The sequence below is a fragment of the Drosophila tropicalis genome, unplaced genomic scaffold (genome assembly GCF_018151085.1).
Source record: "Drosophila tropicalis isolate 14030-0801.00 unplaced genomic scaffold, ASM1815108v1 contig_845, whole genome shotgun sequence".
NCBI lineage: Eukaryota > Metazoa > Arthropoda > Insecta > Diptera > Drosophilidae > Drosophila > Drosophila tropicalis.
In genome coordinates, this window is record NW_027173338.1 from 1,700,098 (window position 1) to 1,713,184 (window position 13,087).

The following is a 13,087-nucleotide window of genomic DNA, read 5'->3' on the forward strand; positions in this document are numbered from 1 at the left end:
AAGGGAAATTTAAAAATATTTTTCCAATTTGTTATAAATTTGTTCAGATATTTTTATAAAAGAGATACAAACGTTTCTGAAGTCGATCAAAACTTGATCAGCATGAAAAGTCGAGTCTATATGCCCAAGAATGACTATCTGTCTGAATCAGGGCATCGTCATTCATCAAGGTTAATGTAAAGCTACCACAAATTGCTTAAGTTCTTGGGGCTTTCCGATCAGATCACTATAATATATGTACAGTGGCCATGGGAACGATCCATTTAGTTTATAGCAAGGTCAATCAGATCAATTGACATAATAAATTATTTTTTTCCGAACCATTTGTAAAGTATTTATTTAGAATATTTATTTAGTACTTATGAATGAGCCTACAAGGATAAATTTTGGTATATATTTCATATTTAGGCAATGTCAACCATATCACTCTTTGCCCTTCTGTACGAAAATGTTTAAAATATTTTACAAAAATGAAAATTTGTCCATTTCCTGCAAAATGCTATAAATTTAAATTGAAAGAAAAAAATATTTATCAATGCAACAGTGAAAAAAAAGATAAATTCACAATTTCAATTTCCATTTAAATTTACAAGCAAAAAAATGTGTGCACATATCTTGCACATTTGAAGCCACAAAACTCGCCTGGAAATACAAATAAATGATTGAATGACAGCATGTCACTACATCAAATCAAATGAAATGTCGCAGCACCCGCAGTTTTGTGCCAAAGCGAACCAAATCGAACCAAATACATTCAAAGCCAAACAACAATCAACAAACAAACAGACAGACAGACGGACAGACAGACAAACAAAAAGCAGACCAAACTAACCAACTAACAATCAAACAAACAAACAAATAAACAGCAAACTGCTTTCCAAGCGAACCACACTATGGATGGGTGGATGAGTGGGTGGGTGGTTAGGTGGTGAGGGTTGTGGTGTTTTAAGCAGAGCTAAGCTGAGTAAAGTTAGTTGGGTCACGCAGTCGCAGAGCAAAGCATAATGAAACTAAATGCCGTAGCGAAGAAAAACCCCCAAAACAAATTCATTACGGAACTACACCTCAGGGGGTGATAATTCGATTCAACGAAACTTTGGTGATTATTTATTGCTTCATGCGGTGAATGGGTCTCGGTCTCGGACTCGTTTTCGTACTGGTGGTCCACTGTCTGGAATTGTATGGGTGAATGGGTGAGTGGGTGATTTGGGTGACTGGATGAAGGGGTTGAGTAAAGAGGCAGAGAGAGAGTCTGTTTGCCGGCCGCCTCGAGTTGTCCCTGCGGTGTTTCGCTCTGCAAGTGTCATAAAATGTTTTGTGGCACAGAACTGGGCACTGAAACTCATTATTTTGTTCATTAACACTTTTTTCTTTTACTTGGGGTCTACTCGTTTTCTGTTTTTTTTTTTTTTCTGTTTCATTGGACTTTGTTTGTTTTTATGATTTTATTTAACTTTTTATCCTGGGTAGCAAAATACGTCATAAATGGGTATGCAGAAATACGCAAACCAATCGTAATTGAAACGTAGAAAAAGTTTATAAGTTTGAGGAATAAAAAATTAGACATCACAAGTTTATGTATTGAATATTTCTAAAAATTCAATGGAATATTTGTTTATCTCTATGAATATATATGAGTAAGGTATCGTTTTGATTTATGTTACAATAAATTGACCCCTGAAGGACCAAATTTAAACTTATGAGACGTTTGAAGCGCTCATTTTGATGATATTTATATACATTCGATTTATGTAACTCACTTGAAAATAACTCATGTCTTGAATGTATCTGACACTCATAGACATTTTATTTATATTCGCTGTGAGGCGAATCAAGCACTCTTGTTCATTATATTCATTTTGTCTTTGATTCAATCTAACTCAATGTATATAATTGATACCTTGAGACGTATCAAGCACTCGAAATCATATTCATAATCGTAGTGTGATTGGTATTTATTCTATTGAACTCAATTGGATTGTATTCATTTCAAGTATGTTGTGAGTGGAGTTACATGGATGTTGTTGGTGAGACTTACTTGAAAAGACAGGGTATTATCCAGTCGCCTATTTATATCTTTGTATATAAAAAGTTTTGTTTTTTTTTTGTCCTGTGCCTGGCCACCGGGACCATCAATTAAATTATGCGACCTTTGTCTTTTTCCCTCCCCCTACCCAGCACACTAGGCTCACATCTCTTGGACACCCTCATTTCATTTTTGCCGTGCATAACAAATTTTATTTATGCTCCTAAGACAAAACCACATAAAATTGTTTTAAGTTTATTTTTACAACCAAATTTTTTTTTTTCCATTTTCCCCCGTTTGGTTTGTTTGCCTTTTGGATGAGTTTTGCTTGTTGTTTTGTTATTTGGTGTTTTAGTTTTCTATGGATATAAACATTTTTTATGTTTCATTAAGTTGATGCTGTTGTTGTTGTTGCCTATGGTTGTTTGTTTGTTATCAGTCGCCATGTCGGCGGTCTTAACTTTCCCTGTATATGAAAGCCTGCTTTAATTCATTAGTGGCAAGGACAAGCAAATGGAGGCTGAGCGATCCCTTTTTGTTCTGCTGCCGCTGCTGCTGCTGGTTATGGGGCAGTTTGGCAGAGGAGTTATAAAATGTTATCGAGGGCGCAGGTTTTTATGTCTCAGGGTCAGATAAATGTGTTTATTGGGCACTTTTTAGGCAAAAGTTGCCGCCATTCTTCGCTGCTACGGTAGCTCAGGCATTTCCGTTTAATTTTTGTGGGTCGTTAAGACAGATTTGTTAAGGGATTATTCAAACGCTGGGGTATCATTAAAACAGCCTAAGAGTAAAGTAAGACGGCAAAGGAGGCGAGGATGTGACATGGAAATTAAACCCTTTTTTCTTCTCCTCTTTAACAATTTAATTCAATTTAAAGCAAATCTTTCACTATTACCTAAATTCGTGTCTGCAATTGAACAAAATTACACGAAAATCACTTGGAACCGAATGCAATAAAGAATTCATTGGTAATGAATGACAAAATCGGTACACAAAAAAATTACATACACTGACAAAAAGAAGTAAAGTAGTTGACTTTGCTTTGCTTTTTGTATATTGTCAATTTGTGAGAATATCTGCCTTAAATCTCTCAATAGTTTAGGTTTGAATATGTTTCCAAAGCAATGTGATATTGAGGAGCTGGATGCATACACTCAAAACTTCAATTTTTCTAAGTATTTGTGAAAAATTACTCCTTACTTCATATCAAGCTGAACTAAAAACAGTTTCAAATCCTTTTTTCTCTCTGTGAAGATAAACAACTTTTATGCTAAATGACTTAAGCACATGCGAGGATTTTATGGGCTCAATTCCAGATTTTCACCATTTGCACATTTCCCAAATACACACACACACACACACACTTATACATACATACATATATGGATTGATAGAAGCAAATACAATTGACAGTAGAATATGTTGGTAATTTAAGATTCATGTCAGAGGAGAAAGACAAAAGTGAAGAAACCGTGGAGATGTGAGGGGTTAGGGGCCGGAGTGGAGTAAAGTAAGTGGAGTATGCCCAAAGTGATTTTATTTTTCATTGACAATTGTCTACGATTCACATAGACACACCCAGAGTTAGTGTCACTCTCTGTGTGTGTGTGTGAGTGGGAGTAGTTGAAGGCTTTTTATTATGCCTGCCGGGATATATATTGGTAACATTTGAGTGAATTTATTAGCGACACATATATATGACATTTGACACATTGTCTAACTTCCTATGTGTTTGTGTGTGTGTGTGTGTCTGTTTGTGTAGGTGTTTGTTAGACGCATTAGATGACGCACAGCACGTGTTATACCCCATGTTGTTTGTCATTTTCCCCTTTTGTTGCTGTCATCTCTCTTTGGCTGCGCCTGTCAACAATGCTCTCATAAATCGCAAATTATCCACGCAGCCACACCCACGCACATACACCTACAAACACACACACTAACCCACAGTCATGCATGTGGCTTGCCTTTTGTTCATTTTCTTTGTTTTGCTGTCTCTCCCTGTCTCTGTCTCTATTGCATTTTCAATTGTGCATCATCGAAAGGCATCGAGCATGGCAGCGATTCTTGTGCAAAAATGGAAAATGCATTCGGAAATTCAAACACTCAACTTCACACATTGTCTGCATTTTATTGCATTAGTAAGTCGTCCCTCTCAATGTGAGTTTCATACCCATTCCACATAACTGTATCTATGAATAGGTCTCATTGCCCTTATTGTTGCATTTTCCTGGTGCCGAGAGCCTGTTTTATGGGGGCTGATATCAGATATGGTTACTATCCCAACTGAAACAAACAATTTTATTTGGAATACATACATATGTACATATTTTGCACATGAAATATTTTTGCCATAATTAATATAGAAAATATGAAAAATAAATAGTACAATTTTCTTATTTACGCATGTAAATCAATAAAATATATCAAATAACAATAAAAATTTGGTTTTTAAATTCATTTGCAGTGATGCCAAATGTGTATCACATAACAGTAGAGATTTTTTTACCCATCAATGAATTTAAAACGATTTAATAATGGCAAATGTTGAAAAGTTGTAATAAAATTAAGTTGCATAGACAAAAAAGAAATAACTAAACAACAATAAATACGATATCCTTATACAGGTATCAAGTTAAAAATATCAGAAAAATGTAAGAAGTATTCCAGTAATTCCAGTATTCGACACATTCTAGACATATGAATATAAATAGTGTAGAAGCAAGGGTAATCTTTATTTATTAATATTTTATATAACAGGGATATTCTTTATCTTATTTTCACGTCTGTATTCTTTAATCGTCGCTTATCGAATGACTCTCTGTTCGTCTGTCTGTCTCTCTTCTCATTGTTCAGTGTTAATTAACGTGCATACTGCTCTGCCAAAACAGTGTTGGCAATTCCAGCATACTTATCGATGTTCGTTGTAGTTTAAACTACTTATCCTACTACAATAGTATACATGCACTAATATGAATATTTATAGCTATTTGTATGGAAAATAAATGAGCCATTAAAAGAACTATAGCATACATTTAAGCGTTGGACTAGGGGACAAGGCCTACAAATGCCCCAAAACTAAATGAACTGCAAACCGAAGGCACAAGACGGCATATAAATATAAGTTTGTCTCTGTGTCCATTGCAGATGTTCGTTAGATATTCCCCGCCCACCAATAAAGCCTTCCCACCTAGCTGCCTGCCTGAAAATTGTCATTGAACTCTATATAGTAAATGTAGGAATACAAGGCGTGCCCTGTAAGCTAGCCGCCCATTGAAATCTATTTAATTGCAAAATCACAGCCAAAATGTTGGTATGTGTATGTCTGACTGAATGTCTGTGTATGAGTGTGTGCCTGGGATTGTTTTTCTTTGGTGATTTCTTTCTTGGCTTAAGCATCATTGGGTGTCGGCTCGTTGCCAGAAACCTGAGCCGGATGAACCAAAATGCCGTCGAGATGCTTGCCAGCATCATCGTCAATGCAATCATCATCTGTGTGCGTCGCTGCTTCTGCCACAGCCACAGTCACAGTCACAGTCACAGTCACTGCCGATGCCTCTGTCGCTGTCTTTTCGCTGTTGGCTTGGCACAGAGCTGCTGCGCAACGAAAACTCTACAAAAAAATAATAAAACAGAAAACAAAAGAGAAAAGAAATAAAATAGAACGCCGACTACAACAAAACTGCATAAATTTAATGCGGATTTTGGCAAACGTTGCGACAACGTTGGGTTCACGTGCCAAGTTCTGGGACAGGACATGGCCAGGACACGGTCAGGACAACGACGTGCTAGCTAAACATCTCTCTAGGCCTCGCACCATGAAATTCTATGCATTTCCGTGTTGGCATTTGTCGCTAGTTCATTGTGCGAACAACTGTACTACTCTTGTCACAGTGACTCAACATGCCTTGAAAAATATGTCAAATATGTCAAATATGAGTATTTACTATATGATTTAGGCATCTCACTTTTACCCTCACAATCAGTTTGTGTGCCTTTGAAGTAGCAGCGACAAGTAAGTGAAATAAAATAAAATAAATTTTTTTTCAAGAAAATTATTATTTTTTATATAGCTTCCAAAATGCCTCAATGCATATTGTTTCTAAAGTTAACTCCGGATAATCATTCACGCTCTTATTCCATATTTGAGAGCGTAAATGTGTGCATGGAGGGTGTATGCAAATTGTTTGCCGAGCATTTAAAGAGGGAAAATCCTTATTCAATCTCTGTTTCTTACGATCTGAGGGAACTATTTGAGTTTATTGACAGACTGGAAGATATCCGTTGCATGGTCTATCAAAAGGCTAGTGGTACCTATGCTCCATACGAAAGGAACTGGATCAAAGACAAGATCTTGGATTTAATGCGGAATGAAGCAGTGTCGATGTATTAGCCGAGGAGAAGGAACTACAAAATAAAATGTGATGATTAAAAGGAGAAGATGGAGAAAAAGGCAAAATGGAACTGGCTAAGAGCTCTTGATTTCGTGACTTTTATGCTGATATTTCTAAAATTAAATATAATTCACCAGGTGTGATAGCAAGCATTTACATTAATACTTCTTTGGCTGGTCACTGGTTTTAGAGCGAGTGCTTGGAATTCATTCTAGGCTTATTCCTCGTAGAATCCAAATCTGTTGTATGATTATGTTTCAAAAGCTTTTACAGTTTGTATTTTCCTAGATGAAATCCTTGATTACTCATTGAAAGTAGTCAAAAATTCTTGTTAATCTTTAAGACCATGATTTTCTTAACATGTAATAAGTGATTCGCATTTACTCTCGATTGAGCCTTCAAAATTAAAGTCATCTAACCAAATGGGTGAAGTAGGAGAATTGAGGTCTACCTATATGGAATGTAGTTAAAGCAAATGCCTCTTGTTGAGTTCGAGATAATCATCTGCAAGTTGCAATTGCGGAAATTATACAGAGATTCTGTATGAGTAAGTTCTTGAAATACCTCTAGAAATGAACAGGAAGAAAATAATTGAAATAAACTGAATAAATGCCTACTCTCGCATAGTTTTCCCTTGAGCAGAAATTCAATCGAAACTTGTATATTGAAATATTTTTGCATCACTGAACTCCACTGTAAATTTTAGGCTTATTTCGACTCTTAGGCTGTCTAACCTGCGAGCGAACTCGACTAACGTAGCATCATCCCACTCGAGTGCATATATACACACTATATATATATGCATTATAATTTGAGTGGCACGTTGAGAGTGGCTTTTGTTTTGCTTTTAATTAGATTTACATTGGCCACTTTTCAGTCCAGTTCAGTCGCCACCGCCCTCAACCTACTCCCTCTTGCTGCTCTAGCACTCATCAGAGCCTAACTAGGCAATGCGCTTTGTTTATTTTGGCGCCTTCTGCAGTCGCCTCTTTCCCCTCACTCTGGCTCTGGTTCCTACTACTCTCAATTCATTTGAGCAACTAACCAACATCATTTTCATTTGCCTTTCTGTCTCTGTTGAGCGTTTTTTTGTGTGCTTTTGTGTTGTTTGTTGTTTCTTTTAGCCTTGTTTTTTGTACCAACTTATTTTCAACAGCTTCACTTTTTGCACTTCCGCTTTGTGTGTCACTAATTGCTTTTGTGTTGCAGTATTTACAATTGTTTTGATTCATTTCTTGCTGACCCCATCCTGCATACCTATCCACCGACACAACCATTCTGCCTACCACCCCTCCTCTCTCTCTCGCTCGCTCTCTGTCTGTCTTGGTCCGCATAGAATCCTGCTTAATTAAATGCACTTTGAATGTCCTGTCTTTGGCTCGGCTCTGTAGCATTTTGCTCCTAGGCATTTTGTGTCATGTTCACTTTGTTCATTCCATCTCTCTCTCTAATCACATTCTCTAAATGAAATTTAATGAAATTTTATTGCTGCATTGTTAATTGAGCGCAACACACATACACACATACAGACACATAGAGGAAAACCGAGAAAGTAAACGTCATAAATTCTTGTACTTATTTCTATTTTATTTATTTACCTACTTTTTATCCCTTTTTTTGTATTGAAACTTAATTAGCTGCAAGATCCCAAAACTTAAATGAGGAAAATAACTTAAGAATAATATGCACAAGCCAAGTGAAGGCACTTGATGAGGCTGCTAATTCAAAACCGGAAAAGCTTTTAACCAATTTACATAATTTGCCCAAGTCTCTAGACTTGGATTCGCCTTTACCTCACCCATCTCCTCTGTCTGTTTTGGCCAGGCCATTTTTCTTCAAGTCTCTACGGCGACGACCGACGACGACAACGACATCTTTAAAGAAATTAATTAATGAAATGTTGATTAACTTTTGCCAGCCAGCCAGCCGACCAACCTACCAACCAACCAACGAACCGGGCAGGCAGTCGACAGTCCAAGACTGGGTCTACGTCTACGTCGCCGTCTCCATCTCCGTTAACGTCTCCGTAAGCGACTCTGTCTCTGTCTGAGATTTATGTCATGGCATTTATCATGGCGTAAAAGAGTAAACAACTGTTGGGCGTTGCGGATTTTACAAATAGTGGGCGTGGGCTTGCGCATGATCCACAAAATTATGCGCACTAAAGCTATTTACAATTCGTAAAATTTACTTTTTTATGTTTACGTTTGTTTTCCTTTTTTTTTCTATGGTGCTGCACAAAAAAAGGGTAAATTAACTGTGACCAGTCGTCTGGCCATTCTTAAATTGAATCAATCTCGGATCGAGCATACTGGAATTTGAATCGTTTTGCTTAGTTAAGGTGCTAAGTAGGTCTTAATCCATCTGATTTCAATAAACATAAGCTTGATTTTTATTGAATATCAATCTTTAAGATTAGGAATAGTTTAGTATGACCTTAATCTACATTCTAAATAAAGCTATCACTTAATTTCTATCTTAGATTATTATCTGTATCCTGCTTCCCAGGACTTTATTTGTATTATGTTAAATTCTATTCAATATCAAGGGTATTCTTACTTCGATAAGCTACAAGAACGATGAACAACGTGCTCGTTTTTTGGGTGTATTCTATTTTTTTGTCGGTAATGTCAGCGAAATGAGAAAGGCGTGGCAGTTTGGATTTGCCTTCAGTGTGAGGCTAATTAGTGTGATGCACTACAAGAAACACAAATACTGGAAAAAAGGATAAAAACCAAAAAGAAGAATAGCTCAAGAGGTTGAAAAAGGCATTGAAAAAATACTCTACTATTACCTCTCAAGTATTTAAGTAGGTATCTAATTGAGGCAACATTTTTGTAATTACAATTATTTTTTCATTCGCTAAGTAGGTACTTAAAACATAATGCCTTACTAAAAAACTCTTTATATTTGAATAAACTACAAGTCTTTAAACTCTCTTAAACATTATATAATATCTTACTTAAAAGACTGATTATAATCAGTTAATCCTTCTTTTCATATATGTAGGTACGTATATTGCCATGTTTTAAGTTAAAATTCGTTTTAATTGGTGATTAGTATAGTAAGCGTAATACAAAAGCCATATGAAAGTAAGTGAATTATTTGCGAAATTAAGGGTATACAAAGCGCATTTCGAGTCTCGCAATGCGATTAATCATTGTCGGACCAGGGCAAGGATTATTTCTAAAGGGGAATGAATGAATGGCTGGTGTTGGTGGGGGGAGGCTGTTTGGGTTGTGGGGGTGACCTGAGAACTCGTCAAGTCGCCTGTTGTTTTGTGTATGCCTTTGCTGATTGATTTATGTTTTAAAGCCCATTGTGTGACCATCTCAAATGGCATGCCTCCTTCATTTCCTAGCGTTCTCATGGTTTTAGATGAAGGAGAAGGCAGAGGAAGTTTAATTAGTTTGACCAGGTGTTTTTGGGTTGAACTCTGTGCAGAAGCAGGGGGCGGCCAAAGTAAAAGGTCTCAAGTTATACAACGCTATTAGTCAAAGTCGTGTGATAAGTCAAAGGAATAAGTCTTTTTTACAACTGGAGTTAGAGAGCACGATAAGGGGGGTGATGGCGGTGAAGCCAAGTAAAGGGGGTGTCGTTTTGGCGGATGTCGACTTATCACCCAATGTCTGATTATAAAATTGCATAAAAAATGTTTAGCCAATAAAACATTTTGACGTGCAATTCATACCTTTTGTCGCATTTACGGCCAAAATGCGAAACGAAAAAAAGTGTAAAATCCTTCACCCTTTTAGCCTGCTCGCTATTACTGCCAGAACTCCCCCAAGAGTCCTCTTATCCTATAAATAACATGACACAATCTATGGCTAGAGAGAAAGAGAGAGACAGAGAGAGAGGGAGAAAAAAAAACGAAAGAATAAAACATTATTTGGCAATAAAATGGAAAATGGAAATCGATTCCGAGCATCGGGCGAGGAGCAAAGTTGACAAATAGCAGCCAAGGAACAAATGGAGCGCCGTAAGAAAAATAATATCGACTATCAAGGATTTTTTTTTCTACAAATTTCGTTGCGTCGTTCTCCTGGCTTCTGCCGCTGCCGCTGTCCCTGCTGCTGCTGCTGCTGCGACAATTTACATGCCCCAATTGCAGTTGCCCCGCCTCAAATGGTTGCCCTTACTTCGTATCCCTGTCGTGGCCCTAGATATACATACATACATACGTCCATTGCCTGGCACGTCGTTCAAATTGAAAATTTTTCGTTCTTTCACACACACACACACATGTTTATTGGGCATCCTTTGTGATGCTGCTCCTGCTCCTGTCTCTTCTTTTGTACTTGTCATTTATGAAAATTTGTTTATTTTCGTAATGCTCCATTTGCAAATGTAGCCAAAGTAAATATTGCTGCTGCTTCTCCTCATATGGGCCAAACGAAGGGGCAATTTTTCTTGCCCTTTCCTTTTGCTATTCACTTCTTTTTTTTATGGGTTTGACTGCGGCGCATAATTCATACACTTTTTTTGTTACCAATTTCCTCATCTATCCTCCGCGTATAATATGCCTCCCTGCAGCCATTTGTGGCCTATTGAATCATTTGAAATATTATTATAAAATTCATTATTGATTATTAATTTCATATATTTATTTCAAAGCATAAATTATACCATAAGCTTTCAGCAAGGACATCGAGCTTATAATTAATGTATGCATTCGGCAACAATAAGGACAACAGTTAAATTAATTGCCAATTAATTATAGTTTATGCTAAATGCTGGCCAATGGCTCGCTACCATTGTTTATGCCCAACAACAAAAGGCAATTAAATGTGTTTGTTTATGGGTTAAAAAACGTTGCGACGTTAAAAAATTTTAAATTTTAATACAAAAAAATAGAAGAAAATAAATTTTAAATTTAATTGAATTGATGGGCTATCAACGATCAATTCGATCAAAGGAACATGGAATTTAAGTTGATACCATAACTTTTGAAATAAAATGTGAGTAATTTTAATTAAAAGAATACGAATTAAAAATATTTTAGGTATTAATTTGACTTTATTGATGGTAACCTTGCTTTAATATAAGTTAAGGGTTCTCTATCGATTATGTTTAGTTAATCTGTACAGAAATTACAATTTTATTTTTACATTATTTTTCGGAAACATGAATTCTACTTTACCCTTATGGATTCTACTTTAAAGAATGTTAAGAAAATGATTAGGTAGGATTTAGTTCATACTGGAATGAGTTGTATTGTGATGATACCCAGATTTAACTTAAAGTAAGCTCAAAAATCTATTTTGAGGAGCATTTTATTTCAAAGTTCTCAATTTTCGTTCAGCGGAGACATGATCTTTGATTTCTAAAATTGATTATACGATTAAGGAAAGGTTTTATCTTTAGTAAAACTTAGGGAAAATATACATACACCCGTCTATGGTACTCGACTCGACTTTGCATCCCACTATGACGCAAGACCTCATAGTCCAGTGGGATTTATGCACATCGCAAATGCATATGTCACATATATACCCCATTTAACTAATTAATTTTACCGACTTTTGATCAAAGAAATGATCTTATAGTTTCAACGAAGAGCGTGGGAGAAAGAAAAATGAAATCGGCTTTTCATTCTGACCAAAATATGTACCTATAAAAATTTTAAATTTCCGATGTCGTTTCACTCTTTACTTTATCAAAAATGATTGGATTTTACCACCTGAGAGGAAGTACAATTTCGAGACCATCTAAACGTTGGCTATTTGTTAATACAACCTGTTGGTTGTAATAAGAAAAAAGATGAATACCAACAATTCCTACTAAATAGCTGTTCATATATTTGCGTAAATGTAAATTGCAAACATTTTGTTGATTGTAGATCTTTCAGGTTTTACAGCAGGACAAAAATGAACTATTTTGTTCCTGGCCGCCATTGATGCGATTCAAATCTAAGTCAATAGTTTCCGTTGTAGATAGAGAAACTCCACGGGCTTTTGCTGATGTGAGTGGAGCTTGTGTTTGCTTTTCCATTATCAATTGGGTAAGTAGTTCAAAGAGTTCGGTCACTCCTTGGTTATCCTTGGCCGATGTTTCCAAATATCGAGCACCAACGGTCTGAGCATACTCGAATGCCACATCATGGTCTACTACACGTTGCTCTTCCAGATCGATTTTATTGCCGACTATTATGAGACTAATGTCATTGCCCAGCATTTCTTTTAATTCGCGTACCAACAATTTGACCTTCAGGAATGAATTGTGATCGGTTATATCGTAGACCAGAAGGGCACTATCCGATCCGCGGTAATAAATGGGGCCTAAGGCATGGAATCTCTCCTGACCGGCTGTGTCCCAGATGTTCAGTAGCGCCTGGCTGTGATCTGGCATTATAATGATTTTACTTACAAACGATGCTTGTAAAGTGCTCAAGTTTTGGCTACTGAACTTGTCTTCCATGTAACGCAGAACCAGCGATGTTTTGCCCACACATCCTTCGCCCAGGAGCACGGCCTTAAAGTTGTGTATCGGTTTAGTCTTTAATCTGCGTGAGCTCATTGTGTGTGGATTTCAGATGGTTGGTGGTTAAAAGTATTATTTAGTCAGGCAATTGACCACATCAGCAATTCCCGTGCATTTGTTCTGAGAAATATTGTAATGTATTGCAAACGCAGTAGGAAAATTTTGATTGATTTTGCAACAACAACTATGA

General features: G+C 36.6%; 1 long non-coding RNA gene and 1 pseudogene across 1 annotated transcript; one reads left to right on the forward strand and one right to left on the reverse strand.

Annotated features, from left to right (window-relative positions):
• Positions 1-5,972: 5,972 nt before the first annotated feature.
• Positions 5,973-6,569, forward strand: LOC137581384 (uncharacterized). Its single transcript, XR_011033131.1, has 2 exons — positions 5,973-6,038; positions 6,097-6,569. It is a non-coding gene; the product is annotated as an uncharacterized lncRNA (long non-coding RNA).
• Positions 6,570-12,191: 5,622 nt separating this feature from the next.
• On the reverse strand, positions 12,192-13,087 carry LOC137581097 (ras-related protein Rab-21 pseudogene; annotated as a pseudogene).